The following is a 19,037-nucleotide window of genomic DNA, read 5'->3' on the forward strand; positions in this document are numbered from 1 at the left end:
AGCAAAAGAACATAAATTACCTAGCCCCTGGTGCAAACAGCACATAAGTAGCCATTTTGAACATCGGATGGCTGGATAATCTTGCTTCTTTACTGATAAAAATTACTGCTAGTGGCAGGGATCTCATTCTTCCTTGGAAGTACAGTTAGTGGGAGCATGATTATGTAATGGAAAGGGTACTGGGTAGGATGTGAGATGCCTGGATTTTAAGCTGGTTCTGCCATTAAATTGCTGTGTGATATTAAGCAAATCATTGCCCCTCTCTGTTAATGGAAAAGATTGAGCTACTTGATTTCTTAAGTTCCTCTACAGTTTGAAAATTCTGGGACTACTTCCTGGCAAGTGGCTAAACATAGTTATATGTGCAAACAAAGCCTTAATGATGGAGATGAACCATGTGAAAATAAAGCAATGGAGAAGAGTCCAGGGGTGTATTTCTCTCCTCCTCTCTCTCTCTCTCTCTCTCTCTCTCTGTGTGTGTGTGTGTGTGTGTGTGTGTGTGTGTGTGTGTGTGTGTGTGTGCAGCCAATGGACAGATGATAAATTCACTCTAAAGTATGTTAAATTGCCTGTGGGTAAAAAGGTGGAAAGTCCAGTAGGCAGGTAGAAATAGGAAACCGCATATCAAGAGAGGAATGGTGATTGATAATACACATTTGGATTATAGTTGAAGCCATTTGGAGTGGATAATCTCATGCAGGGATATCAGAATGATAAGAAAATGGAGATTTAGATGAAACCTTGGATTATGCTAATATTTAAAATATTATGCTAGTATTTAAAAGTCAAGAAGGATCACAAAGGATCTAAAAAGGAGCCAACAGGGGAGGTGGGCAAAAGGTCCATCAGCGAAACAGGGAGAGAGAAATTAAAAACAGGTTGTTTACTTCCACCTCATAAAAAAAAAAATCCTCACAGGAGTCTTTTCTCATTAGAAATCTATTGACCAGTTTACCTTTATTGGTAGGAAGGAGACTGAAATAGCAGTCCTTCTTTGAACTTTTTTATTTTTTAACACAAATTCGAATACAATTTTCCTCATAGTAGCACCTCTAGCTCCTTTCCGAATTAAGGACTCTTTTGAGAGTCTAGTGAAAGCTATGCACTCTCTCCCCTAGAAACTCCTAGAAAGCTATGCATTATCACCCCATGTTGCATATAGTTTGGGCTGAGGCTTACAGACCCTAGCTTCAGAATCCTTGCTCTAGTAAAAGATCAGATTTTTTTTACTGTGGCAAAAGTATATGACATGAAATCTACCCTCTGAACAAATTTTCAAGTGTAGAGTACAGTATCATTAACTACATGCACAATGTTGTACAGCAGATTTCTAGAACATTTTCATCTTGCTTGACTGAAACTTTGTACCCATTGAATAGCAACATCCATTCCTTCCTCTCCTCAGCCCCTGGCAACCATCATTTCACTCTGATTCTATGAATCTGACTATTTTACATTTCTCATATAAGTGGAATCATGCAGTGTTTGTCTTTTTGTGACTCGCCTATTTCACTTAGCAATGTTCTCAATGCCCATCCATGTTGTAGCATGACAGTATTTCCTTTTTTAGGGCTGAATAATATTCCATTATATACATATATATATATATATATATATATATATATGCATATATCTCACACCTTCTTTATCTATTCATCAGTCAATGGGCATTTAAGTGTTTCCACCTCTTGGCTCTTGTGAATAATGATGCAATAAACTTGGGAGTGCAAATATCTCTTCAAGATCCTGATTTAAATTCTTCTGGACAAATACCCAGTTGTGAGATTTCTAGATCATATGGTTGTTCTATTTTTAATTTTTTGAAGAACCTCTGTACTGTTTTCCATGCTGGCTGCACCGTTTTACATTGTCATCAACAATGCACAAGGATTCCAATTTTTCAACCCCCTTGCCAACAATGGTTAATATGAATTTCTGGTTTTTTTTTTAAATAATAGCCATCCCGAACAGGTATGATGTGATAGACATTGCATTTCCCTGATGATTAGTGAGTTGCGCATCTTTTCATATACCTGTTGGACATTTGTATGTATTCTTTGGAAAAAAGTCCATTCAAATCCTTTGCCCATTTTTTAGTCAAGTTATTTGCTTTTTCTTTTTTCTTTTCTTCTTTCTCTTTTTTGCTATTGAGTTGTATGAGTTCCTTATAGATTTTAAATATTAACTCCTTATCAGGAGTTATTTTCTCCCATTCTATAGGTTGCCTTATCTACTGTTTGTTTTGTTGGGTTCTGTGTTTTCTGTGCAGAAGCTTTTTATTTTGATGTAGTCCCATATACTTATGCTTGCTTCCTATGCTTTTGGTGTCATATCCAAGAAATTGTTGCTGAGACCAACGTCACAAAGATTTCCCCCTATGTTTTCTTCTCTGAGTTTTACAATTTCAGGTCTTATATTTAAGTCTTTAATCCATTTTAAGTTAATTTTTGCGAATGGTAAGATAGGGGTCCAGTTTCATTTTTTTGCATGTGGATATCCAGTCTTCTCAAGATCATTTGTTGAAGAAACTACCCTTTGCCCATTGGATGTTCTTGGCTCCCTTGTCAAATATTAGCTGAATGTCTGTGCGGGGGTTTATTTCTGGGCTGTCTATTCTGTTCTGCTGGTTTATATGTCTGTTTTTTATGCCAATATCCTGTTGTTTTGATTACTATAGCTTTCTAATATATTTCAAAGCCAGGCACTAGTAACGCTTCTAGCTTTGTTCTTCTTTCCCAAGATCGTTGTAGCTATTTGGGGTCTTTTGTGGTTCCATACAAATTTTAGGAATTTTTTTCTATTTCTTTGAAAAATGCCATCAGAATTTTGATAGGGATTGCATTGAATCTGTAGATCACTTTGTGTAGTATGGCCATAACAGTTCTTTTAAAGGGCTTACATATTTACTGAAACAATGTTTCAACAGAAAATTTAGTATTCATTCAGTGGGCTTAATTTGCCCTACATTCAGAGGACAATTGCTAAATGCTAGGCACCATGCAACACATTTTTCATGTATTATTGGCAATGATTACAATGACCCTGCAAAGTAGGTATTAGTAACTGTTTTCCAAGTGAGGAAACTAAGTCAGGAAATGGTAAAACCAGGATTTCAAGGCAGGGAGGCTGCAGAAGCATCCTGCGATGACTTTATTAATCATGTCTCTGTCATATTCTCCTCTTTTGCAGGGGAGGGAAGGGTTTGGAATGCTCCATTCTGCTCTCTTCATGTTTCCATTTGGGAGTACTTCTGTTAGAATAACTCTCTTGACCTCTTTCCCCACCTTTGGGTGAGTTGGCAGTTCTGTCTAGCTAAGTGGGAAGGGTTTTAACAAGCCTATTATGGACATCTACATATTCCTTTTTCTCCAATCCAGATTTTAACAGTAATAAACAGATATTTTAAATCTCTGCCTCTCTGCTTTCCATGTCTCTCAATTGGTTCTGAACTTGTGTGTGGATGAGAGTATTAATATTCACTACTACCCCCCAAATATATCTACCCAATCCATTTTATGCAATTTGTGTGTCCTCTGTCTGCTTTCTATTCCATATTGTCTTCTGAATGTCTATATGGGCCTGTTTCTGAATGCAGCTCTGATTGCCTAGGTGCCTCTGTGTCTGTACATCTGTGTAACAGGAAGTGTATGTGGGTGTTAGGCCCAAGCTCCATGCAGTCCTCAAGGGAGGTTGATCTGAGTATGTGCGGGGGAGAGAGGGAGAGAGAATGAAGATGTGTTCCTTGAACTTAGCTTTGAGGGCCACCTTCCCACAGTGATCATACCGATTCTTGAAGCAGGCTCTACCTTCTCCCTTAGAAGCAGGCTCTACCTCAAAAGACTGCTTAATTTCATTTCTTTCCCTTTCCTTCCATTCTGGAGTCACAGACTTCCTACTTCCTGTCTGTGTGCTAGCAGTCACTATTTCAGAAACCCTTTCTGTGCTGTCTCACAGATTGTTTGAAGATTATTTACAGACTAGGGAAGTTCTCATTTGTCATAGGCAAATGATCCTATTAGAGAAATCTAACCTGTGTTTTGTGATTGTTATCTTGTGTACTATGGCACATACTTCTAAGATACTCAAGTCATCTTCTTAATTTCATCACTCCATTGGGAAAAATAAGGTAAGAGTCAGAATTAGAGTCACCATTTTACAGGTGAAACCAAAGGCAGAATAGATTCATTGCTTTACTAATCATCCCTCCATGCTTTCTTGGAAAATCAAGTATTGGTGGACCCAGAATATTCCTGGGCCAGTTGACTCATAGGCAAAGGGGGACCCAAAGCATTTTTTAATGGAACAGATTATGTCATAAATGATATCAAAAAGTGTTCATTTTTAATCTCATCAATTGGATCCATTGGACTATTCTACTTGGATTTCTAAGGCCCTTGTTTCTCCATTTATCCCCACCCTGCCCAACAATTACCCTGGCTCTTCTGAATGTTTCTCACAGAGGAGAGATCTGGGGCAATGAAAATTATCAGTGGAGAACGATAAAAGTCTAGTGTGGCAGGTATTTTTCATATACAGATTACAAGAAAATAATAGCAAGCTCCTCCCTCCCACCTAGTATACACCTAAAGGTGTGTGTGTTGTTGGGGGGAGGTGGGAGGTGAGGGTTGCAACAAAGGGCAAATCTAAGCAGACTAACCTACTAAAGAGTCTGATTCCTGGGGAATTTTGCCTGGGGCTAGGGAAAGACATAACGATAGAGGCCTGTTTCTTTTGAATTAAAGCTAGTATAACATTAGCATACAAAATACTGTAGCTGGGACAGTACTTTTGTTAAATAAATCATAAGTACATGCTGCTGGAGAAATATGGAGTTTCAGTTTCTCCTTAGGTAACTTTTATAAAGAATCCTTCCTTCTATTGCCATTTGGGTCAACCTATGCTTTTATCCACTCAGAAAAACACCAATTGTCTCATGGAATCTCAGGATCTTGGCTTGGTATTATGTTTGAGACTATAGATTTAGAACTTCTTCCTTCCTTAGTAGACAAATCTAGACAGCTTTTGTGTGTATGTGTGTGTGTGTGTGTGTGTGTGTGTGTGTGTGTGTATGTGCAAGAGGCTGCCATCTGTTGTGGTTGGTGTTCTCCAGGAAGGCTTGTTGGAGCAGGAGTTGGTTTGTTTGTGTTCTAAGCTCACACTAATGTCAGCCCAACTGGAAACCTTCAATTTGCCCTTGGGGAAATCAGTCATCTGGTACAGGTTCAGCTGGGCTGTGAAGAATGTTTACCATTGCTCTACAGGAGTTTCAGCCAGGGATTGACTCCATATCAAGGATGTGAAAATCAGATGAATTGCTGAGATCCAAAATGTGGGCTTGACGATGGCCTTTTATGGTACCCAGCTTGGACAGGGGCCACCCCTTGCTTTGAGCTGTGTGTTAGCCAGTCCATTCTACTTCTCAAATTCTGTTTTCTGAGAGTCATCCATTACTCCTTAGTCATTAATAAAATAAAATTTTGGTGCATATTAAGCTATTACCTCAATTACTTCAGCCATGGAAAGAAAAAAATCACACGTTCATATACACACAAAATCCAGCCCTTTTACTTTCAAAAAGTTTCCATCATTTTGCCCTGCAGAGAAGTGGCAGAGAAGGTACACCAATGCACTGAGCATTTGAGCAAAACAAAGTCCCCACTGTGGTTTTGATGAAGCTCTGGAGAAGTACACAGTTGACAGTCAAAATATAGATATAAATATCCTTTTTTTCTTTGATAGTTTACTTTTACTCTAAAGTAAGTAGAAATGAACCCTATCTATGAAATATTGGCAAAAGAGGAAACTGTTTTGCTTTGGCTTGAATCTAGAATGACCTAGCCCAAGGAGGAAAGAATAACCTGTTGCCTTTGTCCAGGAGTGTCAGATGGACTTCAGAAAAATATGACTTTCTCCAAATATTTTCTTTGCGGAGGTGGTCCCAGGAATGTGTACGTGTGCCTAGATGTGTATACATCCACCCCTTCACCCATATAGATACATGAACAAAGCCACACATAAGGCCTCATGTTCAAATTTGGGAACGCCTGGCTCCTTTCTCTGAGAGTCTGGCAGCTCAGATTGCTAAAGAAAGAGGTTCCTAAATTCTGGAACAACTGTCAGGCACCTGACAATTACTTGATGTTTTAATATCTAGGGCACTTTCAGTGTTTTTTCTTTCAGTGTTTTTATTATTATTATTTATTTTATTTCTTTTTTCTTTCTTTCAGTGTTTTAATTTCAGATTAAACTTCAGAAATCTGGATATCATACTTAACTTCTCCCTTTTTCTTCCCAACCACTGACATCCACTCAGCCACCAAGGTTTGCCATTTACAGTCCTAAAATAGTTCTCAAATCCATCCATTTCTCTCCATGCCCACCGCCACTTCATCATCATCTCACACCTAGACCATTGGAACAGATTCCTAACTGGGCTTCCTGATGCCGCAAATCCATTCTCCACTTTGCAGCGCTTTGTAGCCAGGATGCTCTTTCTAAAACACAAACTGTATGTCACTCCTCTGTTCAATTTTTTTTTCAGTGGTTCCCCATTGTTTACTGAATAAAATCTAAGTCCCTTGACTAAGATCCTTATTTTGTGGCTCCTGCTTACACAGTACTATTCCCCCTGCCACCCACAACCCTCTTCCAACCTCCCCCTACAACACACACTTGGATCTCTAGATGTACCAAATTATGGGCAGTCACCCTAAGCACAATCTGTTCTCTTGTACCTCTAGGCCTTTGCACAAACTTTTCTTCCTGCTTAGAATACCCTCCACTTTATCCTTGTCCATCTGGCAAACCCCTACTCCTTCTTCAAGTCAGTTCAAAGATCACACTGGTAGAAGAAATCTTCCTTGATACCTGTAAGGTATTCTTTCTTGATATACCCATTGCCCCCTTTATATTACTCTACTGTGGCCCTGATCATATTTAATTGTAATTGTTTCCTCCCTTGGGCTGGATATTCTTTGAGGGCAGGAACCGTGTCTGATTCTTCAATATGCTCCCCAATGTCTAGCACAGGGCATGGACATGGTTGATGCTCAGTCATCACTGAACACATGACGCTGAGCCTGGAAGACCAAAGGCATTTTTTGTCATATGGAAGGAACATTCTGGTTGGTGTCTTGATATATCTCTTAATCATGGAATGGAAGATAAAGATTGCCTCCCCTAGAGCAGCCAACAAATAGGACATCACAAAGAGGCTCCTCTAGTGATTCAGAATCCACAGTGGATCCTGAGTTTGACCAAACTCCAAGCCTAGAGAGCTTGCTACTTTGATACTATTTGTTGGTACATGTTACTGGAGAAAAATTACAAAGAGAAGCAATGTAAAAATTTGGCTAGGCTGTAGAAAAGGCATTTAAGAAATACAAATTGACATCTCCTTAACACGACATTCCAAATGTTCCACAAATTGGCCCCTGCCTTGCTCTCTAGCTTTGTCTCTTCGTCCTCTGACTCTCACTTTACCCTCCCACCACACCAAACTGTTTACTCCCAACCCCCCTCATGCTGTCTCTCTGCCTTGAATACATTTCCCTTTGCTTTAGGTAACTCCTACCAACATAAGATTTAGCTCAGGCCATACTTCTTCCAGGAAGCCTTCCCTAACTAACCAACACACCAGTGTATATGTGTGCATACGCTGGCATGTGCACACACACACAGAGTATAGATAGACAGTTGTATAAATCACGACTCTTTTGCTTGAAAGTGACAGAAATACAGCACAAATAAGCTTTAGCCGAAAGAAAGGGGTTATTGATAGTAATAGAAAAGCACAGAGGTAATTTTAGGCATAGCTTGATCCAGGTGCTCAAATGATGTCATCTGCAATTTGTTTCTATCTCTTGGCTCTGACCTCTTCTATGTTGATTCAGTTCTCAAGTAGGCTCTTTCTTCATGGTGGCCAAGATAGCCACCAAGAGCTAGAGATTTGCATCTTACCACTCAGCAACCCCAGTGGAAACACAGACCCACTTTCTCAATAGTCCCAGCAAAAGTTTCTGAATTGAGTCTATCCCCAAACTAATAAAAATGACCAGATGTATTAGTCAGGGCTCTCCAGAAAAACAGAACCAATTGTTTGTTTATTCATTTGTTTGTTTACTATAGGAATCATGCAATTACGGAGGCTAAGAAGTTCCCTGATCTGCCACCTGCAAGTTGGAGAACCAGGAAAGCTGGTGATATGATTCAGTCTGACTCTGATGGTCTAAGAACCAGGAGTGCCAATATCCAAGGATATTCCAGATCAAGCAAACAGCAAATTTGCTCTTCCTCTGCCTTTTTGTTCCATTCAGGCCCTCAACAGATTGGATGATGTCCACTGACATTGGTGAAGGTGATCTCTATTCAGTCTACTGATTCAAATGATAATGTCTTCCAGAGACACACTCACAGACATATCCAGAAATAATGTTTTAACAGCTATCTGGGCATTCCTCAGCCCAGTCAAACTGACATTTAAAATTAATCATCACACCAGAGTTGGGTGATACACCCATCTAAGTAGGATGAGCTATGTTACCAGAAGAAGACATGTTGGACAGCAAAAGCACTATATGTTCACACTTAGTTTTCCTCTTCTGTCCTCCCATGTTCCTCTCCATTTCAATGCTCTGATCAGACGGTATCATTTGCATTTGCATATGTGTCTGTCTCCTGCACTAGACTGTGAGTTCCTATGTCTATTTATCTCTGTATCCCAGGAGACAGTATGGGCTTCTAGTAGGTATTCTCAACCAGTGAAGGATGAATGACTTTGCTGTGTATTTTGAATGGATGATTAAATTACATGGAGCCATACTAAGGCTAATCCAGGCACATAGTTTAATTTGCTAATTAGACAAATTAATAACATGACTCTAATTTATTTAATTAAATGCACAATTATTACTAGGTTGCATGGTAAGGAGATATAAATAATGAATGGTTCATTCAAAATTATGTAATAAATGCCTTCTCTGTGTCAGGCACTATGCTAGAGACTAAGATTAGCCTCTGTCTATTAATTAGCCCTTTACCATTAATGAGAGTCAGTAGAGTATAGTGATTGTAGGTGTGGGTTCTAGGGCCCTAGATTAAGATCTTAGCACTTGCATTTACTAGTTAAGTGACCTTCTGCCAGTTTACTTAACCACTGTGTCTAGTTTCTTCTGTCAAGTGAGAATAGTACCTACCATAGAGGGTTGTTGTGAGGATTAAATACAGAAATGGTAAAGAACTGAGAATAGTACCTAGAACATTTTAAAGTCCTTAATAAGTGTTAACTCTTATGATTAGCTATTCACAGAAGCTCCTCTCTACTTAAATTTCACTTTAACCATTATACTTGGCCTGAGGCAATGCCCTTGGGTTAGGGATTTAAAATTGAGCCTGAATACAACTTCTGGGTTTTCAAAAAAAGACAATAGAACAGAATAGAAGCTTGCTTTAGCCCTGGCAGAGTTGTATTTGGACATAAAACCTAGGACCTTGGCTCTCTTAGTGGGAAATTACCATTTCCTAATGAGCCACTAGTCCAAGCCTCATAGATACAGAGAAGGAAGAAGTGGTCTTTTCCCTTGGGGAAGAGGTGTTGTTCCACAAGAGCTAGGAGATGACTCAAATCCCTGCATTGCCACCTCATGTGGCTCCTAGGAGAATCAGAGTACAAGCAAATAATTTGGGTGGCTAAACAGGGTTTGCTAACAACATACACTAGTTCTAAGTGGGCTCTTTGATTTAATGAAGAGAGGATGCCATTTGGAGGCCAGCAAATCTGGGCCAGAATCCAAGCTCTCCTCTTTACAGACTGTGGCATCTTGGGTAATAATAATGATCACAGTTCAGACTTTTCGGGTGCTTACTATGTGCCAATCACTGTTCAAAGCACTTTGCATATATTGTTTCCTTCAATCCTTGCAAACAAGGTAGGTTCTTCTATTATTATCTTCTTCTACAAGTAGAAGAAACTGAAGGGCAGAGAAGTTAAGTAATGCGTCTAAGATCACATAACTAGTAAATGGGGAAGCCAGGATTCCGACCTAGACACTCTCACTCTAGAACTCATGCTATTAATTACCTCTTCATGCTGCCTGCCAACTCAACCTCTCTGAGCCTCAGATTCCTCATCAGTAAAATCAGCTTAATTATACCCACCTCATAGGGTTGTTATGATGATTAGAGCTAAGCTGGGGGAAGCATTTCATACAATACTGAACACAAGGAAGGAGCTCTGAATAAGAGTTGTTATCATTCTGTCTCTGCATTGTTCCTAGGGGCAGCTGGTCTGGACTTTCCTTCTTTGTTGCCAGCACTGCTTCTTGATTCTAATTAGTATGACTACAAATGAGTTTCCGTATGAGGGAGACACTACCAGGTTAATTACACAATGGAGGGAACTTTGATGCCAATGATGATTTTTAGTTAATCCTTAAACTGTGATTCTGCCTTCTGTGTCCTGGTTACATGTGCCACTCACCAGGTCCCTCAACACTGGCTGATGTCCCTCCCACTCTCCATCTAACCTTCCCAACTGGGGCTCCTGCCAAGTTGGCCATATTTCTACCTGTCATCTCATTATGGAAAAAATGGATCTGAAAATGACTGAAACACCAGCCTGCTAGCAGATCCTCATGGGCACAAATACATCTGAAAGGGATATTAAATTGTGGCCAGTTGTTTCATTCCTCATTGGTAATTTTTATTTTCCTGTCACCTTCCCACTATTTTGAATATATATGTAATCATTGAAACAATAAAGTTTAAGACTCAACTAAAAACATGGAAAGAAAAATAGCAACTAAAAAACCCCATCCACCAATGACAAGCTTGCACTCTCACAACTGCAATGCAAATAGGTCTGATCCTTTGGGAAAGCAATTTGGCAATTTGCATTAAGAGCCATAATTATGTTCTTGGCCTTTGACACTGCAATCCCCCTGGGGACTCTATCCTAAGGACAGACTTCAGCAGAAGGAAAATACAAGCCTATAGGCACAAAGATTGTCAATGAGTATAATTTTTACTAATGAGAAGCTGGAAATAATGTTAATGTTGAACAACTTGATGTATATTAGGACCTGTCAGTAAATGAAATAGGAAAGATAGAAGGTTCACTTTATAATATTAAATGAATAAAGCAAAATACAAAATAGTTACAACCAGGTCAAACTGTCTTTATATGGACACAACCTAGAAAGGACTACAGAAAATGAAAATTATTGCATTAGGACAGTGGGTCACATGATAGTCTCTTCCTCTCCACTTCGATGTCTTTGATTATTGACTTTAGAAGTTTTAATGTGTGTTTGAGTAGGAGGTGAGGAGTGTGAAGGAGTTGGAGAAGGAATTTCAAACGCCAGCCCCCTTAACTCCATTTCCTAATCATCACCTTACAAGTAAAGCCAACTAAGAAAAAGACTTAATTTTGTCTTTCAATACAAAGATATACAGTAGCCATACTTACTCATCCTATCAGATATGCATACTCAATCTGACTCCCTTTCCCCAGCCCTTCCTTTTCTTGTCCCATTGTGGCATGCAGCAGGGCACAGGAGCAAACACATTCATATTTCCATCCCCAAGCTGCCACCATCAGCTGTGTGGCCCTAAGTGTGTTACTTTAACTTGTCTTTGTCTTAGTTTGTTCATTTGAATAATGGGGCTAATAATGGTACTTACATTTTGGGATGGTGTGAGAATTAAATATGTTAACATATGCAAAGTGCTTAACACTGTACCAGGTATCATGTAAATGCTAAATAAATCTTAGTTTCTGGCTACAAAACTGGAATAGTACTAGCACCTACCTCAGAAGGTTCATAGAGATGAAATGGGAGAATAAATTTCAAGCTCCTTGCCTAATAGGTGTTAAATGTATGGTAGCTGTCAGAAAAATTGCTGTACTGGGTAGTCTCGTCTAGTAACAAAATTATTTAGATGATAAAGGGGTCATTTAATGCTCATGCTGATACCAAGTAGATTGGTGCCTGGAGAGACATACCTGTTAAAAATTCCTTCTAAGCAAGCAGTATGAATCTGAAGGTCAAGGGGAACCTGAGATGGTGACTCAGCAGGGAAAACATGTGCAGAATAAAGACGAAGCTCTTTTCAAAACCGTGAAGAAACTAGAAAGTAAACAGGATGATTAATGCAGATTGTAGAAATTCATGGGGCAGTCCCCAAAGGAGTATGCTAAGAGGTCAGAGGCAAGTCAGCTAGAAAACCTTAAAAGCAAACTTAGCGGAGTTGAGTAGAAGTGGGAGGTGGGATCTGAGCCCAGAAAAGAAAGAGGCTGATAATAATAGCTAGTACCAAATCTATACTATGTGTCAGCAATGTGCTAAGCAATTCATATGCATTATATCATTTTGTCTTCCTTATCATGCTACGAGGTAAATTTTTATTATTTCTCCCATATTATATTCTGGACCCAGCTATGCCTGACTACAAAACCTTAAAGTATACCAGGTCCCAAAAGAGTATCTTTTGAAAATAAGCTATTGAATAAGGTTTGGAGGATCCAAAACAGAATTCGTCATCTTTTCCCAGGGAATCCATCCTTCATTCTATACTTCCCATCAGAGCACTACCATCGACCCAAGCCAGAAAGTTGGGAGTCACCTTGATTTTTCATTCTTAATTGAATCAGCCACTAAGGCCTTCCTAAATATTTTTGAAATCCATCATTTCCTCTCTGTCTCCTGCAATTCAAGCTCTCATTCTCTCCAACATGGGCTATTCTAGTAGTGTCCTATCTGGATTCTCTGCCTTTAGTTTTGACTTCCTTGTAATCTAACTTACAAACTGCAGGCAACATGATCCCTTTTCTTCTACTTTCTTTTTTTTTCTACAAAAGAATCCCACTAACATGCAAATCTGACCATATCATTTCTCTACCCAAGAACTTCCGGTTGTTCCATAATTGTGCTCTGAGTGATGTCCGTGACTTGACTCTCCATGTTCTCCTGACTTGTACCTACTTCTCTGGCTTCATCTCCTTTCACTCTCTATCCCCTGAACTTCAATGTAGCTCCTTCTTATTCACCTCACTAGTCCATGGGCCTCATGACTTTTGCTGGTGTCATTTCTTCCACCAAGTTCACCCTTTTAAATTCCTTTCCTCTCAACCTTTAAGTCTCAGCCTAGGCATCAACACCTCCAGAAAGCCTCTCCTGACCCTTGACTGTGCTAACTGACTCTCCTCTACCCTTTGTCCCCCTCGCCCCATGTCTAGTCACTTACTATAGTATATTGAAATGATCTGTGTGGCTATGGATCATGCCTTGTTCATCTTTATACCCCTAAAATCTAGCGAGTCCCTGGTCCATAGTTAGGTTTTGATCTGTGTCTTTGAACTGTTGCAGGCACTTAGGTTCTGTATGCAAGTAATGCTTGAGGTATAGAGACCAAAGAGACTTAGAAATATCTACCATTTATGAAATACCTTCTGTGTGTGATGAAGTACCTTCTGTGTGTGACGATCTCCAACTGTGACTGGCATTCACTAGCCCTCTATCCTGTCTTATTTTTCTTCATAGTTCTTATCACAATCTGTCATATTATATATTTTACTTATTTAATTGTTTGTTAGACTTCCTTCACTATAATATAATCTCCATGAGGCTAGTAATGTTTGTCTTTGTTCATTGCTTTATCCTCAATGCACATAGCAGTGTCTGGCATATGGTAGGTTCTCAGTAAGTATTTTTGAATGAATGTGGAGGGTAGGCACTTTCAATGTATAATCTCATTTAGTCCCCACAACAACCCTGCAAGGTAAGTATTAATGTTTCTATTTTAAAAGTGAGGAAAATAAAGTTCCTCATTATCCCACACAGAGAATAACAGAGATTTTGAGAAATTGGTATATTTATTGGGCCTATAGGTTCAAAGATGATTGACTCAAAGATCAGGGCCACAAGATCTGGAGATGCAACAAAAATACCAGCCCAATAAAATACCTATTAATAAGTGAACAAGCTGAACTTAATAGAAAGACTGTATACTCTCTTCCCAGAGAGAGACTGTATACTCCCACATTCTACAAATGAAGTCAGTTTCACAGCCTGAATAGCTAATATTATATCTTCTGTTCTAAAAGAATCTGGGGGCTTATGAGGACTTCCATAGGAAAATTATGAGGCAAGGCCATTGAACCAAGGGTACATTTTGGCAGACAAGTCCCTAAGGATTTGCAGACAAAATTTAGTTTGTGGTACAGAGAATTAGGGTACCTGATGTGTGGTCCCTGTAGTTCCAAACCACACCTACCGCCATAAGGGTAGATGAGAACCAAGCTCTTTGCAAAAGGCCTTGCAAGGCCGTCTCTAGTCAGGGTCTTGGATGTTGCCATTGTGTCTGGAAGTTGGCCAGATCTCAATACAGATGACATTAGCCCCAGAATGCTCGAATTCTATCTCAGGTTTCGGCCTCTGTAGTCCCTCATTTCAACTTTGGTTCCTTCCAGACCATTGAAGACTTATTTTCAAATTTCCTGCCCATTTTTAGTCTAGATAAACTAGGAGGGGAGAAAAAACCCAGGCTTAGGAAAGACAGGGCTGTTCCTGTATTTTCTTGAAACTCTTTTTATTGCCCCAGAAGGGAAAAGTTTCCTAAAAGATGATCTAAAAAGTAAGGTTTTTTTTTTCTGTGTGTTAGCTCTCCCCCAGAGAAAAATATCTGGCATTTGTATCATACTTTATAATTCAATAGCGTGCTTTTCACTTATAATAGGGCAGTTTAATCATTACAGTCATTTTATAATGGAGGAAAGGGTGGCTCAGCAAAGACATATAGCTAGTCCAAGGCCACACAGGTAGAAAAGGGTAGAATTTGCTTTGCTAGTCTTAAGTGATAGTGAATCCCAGCCTTTATATCTTACCTTTGATTAGATTTCTCACTTGGATGTCCCACAGGCCCTTCAAGCTTACTGTGGTGAAAACTGAACTCATCGTCTTTGTCCCCTACCTCCCAAAACTTGCTCTCTTTCTCTCTTCTCTATCACAGAGGATGGAGCCTTTATCCATCCTGGTGTTCAATCAGGCACCTGGGAGTTAACCTTGACTTCTACTCCCATGGTGTCTCTTGAATGTTCCCTCCTCAATAACGCTGCCTCACTACACTATCCGAGATTCTCATCTCCTGTCATCTGAACTGATGCAATGACCTTTTCACTGGCTTTCTTGCCTCCATTCTTACCCTGCTTCATTCTCCAAGCCAGAAGGACCTTTCTAAACCACAAATTAGATCAAGTTATTAAAACTCTTCAATAACTTTCCATTGTCTTTAGGCTAAACTATGAATTTCTTAGCTTGGCATCACATCCTTCCTCCTTTTTCCCCACCTTCCCTGACATGAACTCTGCAGTCTACTGACTGAAACTTTCTAGTTTCCTGAAAGGGACATAAACTGAGCTCATATTTATTGGGCACCTATTATGTGCCAGGTTGTGGCCCAGACATATCATCTCTTAAAATTTAATCATTAGCAACTATCCTTTGTGGTAGATAATGTCATTATCCCCATGTGACAGATGAAGAAACTGAGACAGAGAGGCTAACTAATTTACCCAAGGTCATGCAGTTAATAAGTGACAGATTCGGGATTTGAGCCCAGGCACTTTGGTTCCAGAGTCTGTGTTCTTAACTACTACCCTACCTCTTTCATTCCTTTCTGTGTGCCAAGAATGTCCTTCCCTCCTTCTCATTGTCCACAGGCTAAACCCTTTAAGGCTTAACTCAAGAATCTTCTCTGGGAAAAGTTCCCTGACCTCTCCACATTCCTATGCTAACTCTGATCCCTGCCCCCAGCTGAATAAGCGATCTCTCTTCTGGCTTCTCCTAGAACCTATGCATTCCTCTAATTATAGTACTTGACACATACCTTATGTGTCTATTCATGAACTTCTTGAGGGCAAGAAGCTGACTTTAGTCACCTTTTATCCCAGCATATATATAACACAGTGCTTGGCACACAGTAAATGTTTTTTGAGTAATCATTCTTCTCCTGGAAGATTTCCCACAAATAACTGGGATGAGTTCATATTTTCCCAAACACACAAATCCACAGGTGACAACCTTCACTATCCTGGAGCCCTGAGAGCCCCCACAAAACTAAGCAGGGAAGACTTCGAAAGACGATGGAATGGATCATGAGCTGTAATGTTTTATTTTTTAATGTTTTATTTGGATATGTTTTCAAAGTTATAGAAAAGTTGTAAGAATAAGAATTATACCAAGAAGACTCAAGTATCCTTTACTCAGATTCACCTATTTCCAACATTTTGCCCATTTGCTTTATCATTTGCTTGCTCTATCTATCATCTACCATCTATTTATCTATCTATACGTATGTCATAGTTGATTTTTCCTGAACCATTTGAGAGTATGCTGCACATATCATGGCCCTTTTCCTCATAAATACTTCAATACTCTCTTACATAACCACAGCACAGTTATCACCGCTAAATTTCACATCAATATGATACTTTAATATCATCTACTTTCCATATTTCTTATGTAAGATATTCCATATTCCAGTTGTGGCAACTGGCCGCTGTTGATAGCTTTTTTTGTTTGCTTCTGCCAGTATAGGATCCAGTCTAAGATCAGGTATTGAATTTAGCTGTCCTGTATCTTTACTCTCTTTTGATTTAGAACATTTCCACAGCATTTCTTTGTACATATTTTATGACATTGACATTTTTGAAGAATATCGTCCTCTCCACCCTATGCTTCTTAAAAATATGTAATGTCCTTCATTTTAGTTGCCTGATGTTTCCTTGTGGTTAGATTCAGGTTATGTATTCCAGGCAGGAATATCACATAGGTGATGCTATGTCCTTCTTAGGGAATTGTACAAGGTGGCACCCATGTCAAGATGTTGCCCAATCATTTCATTGTATAGTTACTATTTTATCTCTTGCATCTGTGGGAAGACACATTAATAGCCTGCAAATAAACTGCTTCTCATTAAAATGTCCCATATTTAGTATCTATTGATCCCTGCCTGAACCAATCTTTAGCATGATGGTTGCAAAATGATGATTTTTTTCCACCTCTAGCACTCCCTCCACATTTACCAGTCAATTCTCAGTATTCTACTATAAGCATGAACCCTCCCTTCTCCCCCTTTATTTATCTTCCTGTTACCACTATGAACTCATGGATTCCTATTTTTCATCAATGGCTTATAATTCATTACTGTTCTTAATTATTTTGGTGCCCAAATTGTTCTATGTTTGGACAGTGGGAACCCTTTCAATATCTGGTTCCTGTGTCCTTGCGATATGTGCCCATTATTTTCTTGAGCACTTCCTTACTTTCTTTTTTTAAAATATTTATTTATTTATTTATTTATTTGGCTGCGTCGGGTCTTAGTTGCAGCACACGGGATCTTCGTTGTGGCATGCGGGATCTTTTCGTTGTGGCGCGCGAGCTCTTCACTGCGGCGTGCAGGCTTCTCTCTAGGTGTGGCGTGTAGGTTTTTCTCTTCTCTAGTTGTGGCGTGCAGGCTCCAGGGCGTGTGGGCTCTGTAGTTTGTGTCACACAGACTCTCTAGTTAAGGCGCGTGAGCTCAGTAGTTGTGGCGCGTGGGCTTAGTTGCCCTGCAGCATGTGGGATCTTTGTTCCCCGACCAGGGATCGAACCCACGTCCCCTACATTGGAAGGCAGATTCTTTACCAGTGGACCACCAGAGAAGTCCCAGCACTTCCTTACTTTCTGGCATAATGAGATGTTCCAGGCTCATCTTGTACCTACTCTGTTCCAACTCTGGGATCACCCATTTCTCCAAGGACCTCTGATTCTTTTAGTGGGGAATGGTATTAGAGATCAAGATCTGGACATTAGGTGTTGAATTGAATGACAGAAAGGTCCAATAGGAGCTGGCCAGATAGAAGAGAGCTTTCTTAGCTATGGGGGAAAGAGAGGAAAACAGAGATTAGATGATGTTCTCAAGAGTATGTGCAGCTACTATGGCAAACATTGTAGGTTGCTCAAATGACAGCCTTACATGCTCACCCCATATGCTCAAGGAATAACCCAGAGTCATTCTTTGTTCAGCCTAGGAGATGTGTCATTATTGGATTAAGCCAATCATGGCAATCCCATTCCCATTTGCCTGGTGAAACCTACTAGTGAGCATATGACCAGTTCTGGTTAATGAGACCTTAGGGAAAGTCTGTTGTGGGGTTTCTAGGAAAGAATATACTCTCTAATAAAAACTGTGAGCCTTGAAAGAAAACACCCTCTTTGTCTCATGACTCTTTTTTGCTCCTTAGAATGTTGCTGTTTGAGGATGTGATGTTAATGCTGTAGCAGTCATCTTGTGGTCATTTATTAATTCAATAAATATTTATTGAGTGCATCCTGTGTGCCAGGCAATGTTCTTGGTACTGGGGATACAAGAGTGAACAAAAGTCTCTGCCTTCATGGAGTTTACATTCTAATGTGGGAGAGAGGAAACAAAATAAATAAAATATATGCTGGATGGTGATAAGTGATATGGAAAAAGTGAAGCAGGGAAAGAAGAGAGGGAATGTAGAGATGGGGTTGTAATTTTTTATAGGGATTTTGAGGACAGCCCAATTAAAAAGGAGTTATTTGACGGTGCCTTGTGAGCACCTAGAGGGGTGGGATAGGGAAGGTGGGAGGGAGATGCAAATGGGAGGACATATGGGGATATATGTATATGTATAGCTGATTCACTTTGTTATAAAGCAGAGACTAACATACCATTGTAAAGCAATTATACTCCAATAAAGATGTTAAAAAAAAGGAGTTATTTGAGAAAAAAATGACATGCTTCATGAATTCAGGTATCTTCATATAGGGCCATGTAATCTTCTCTGTATTGTTTCCGTTTTAGACACTATGTGGTATTGAAGAAAGGAGAGACATTACTACACTCCTAGGATGGTAGAGCATAAAGATGGAAAGAGCCTGGGTCTTTGATGACATCACTGAATTGCTGAATTAAGCAATCTGGGAATTTACTTTGTTCCATACTTCTTATTATGTGAGCTCATGAAAAGTCTT

This window comes from Balaenoptera physalus, assembly GCF_965194825.1.
Source record: "Balaenoptera physalus genome assembly, chromosome: X".
Classification (NCBI taxonomy): Eukaryota; Metazoa; Chordata; class Mammalia; order Artiodactyla; family Balaenopteridae; genus Balaenoptera; species Balaenoptera physalus.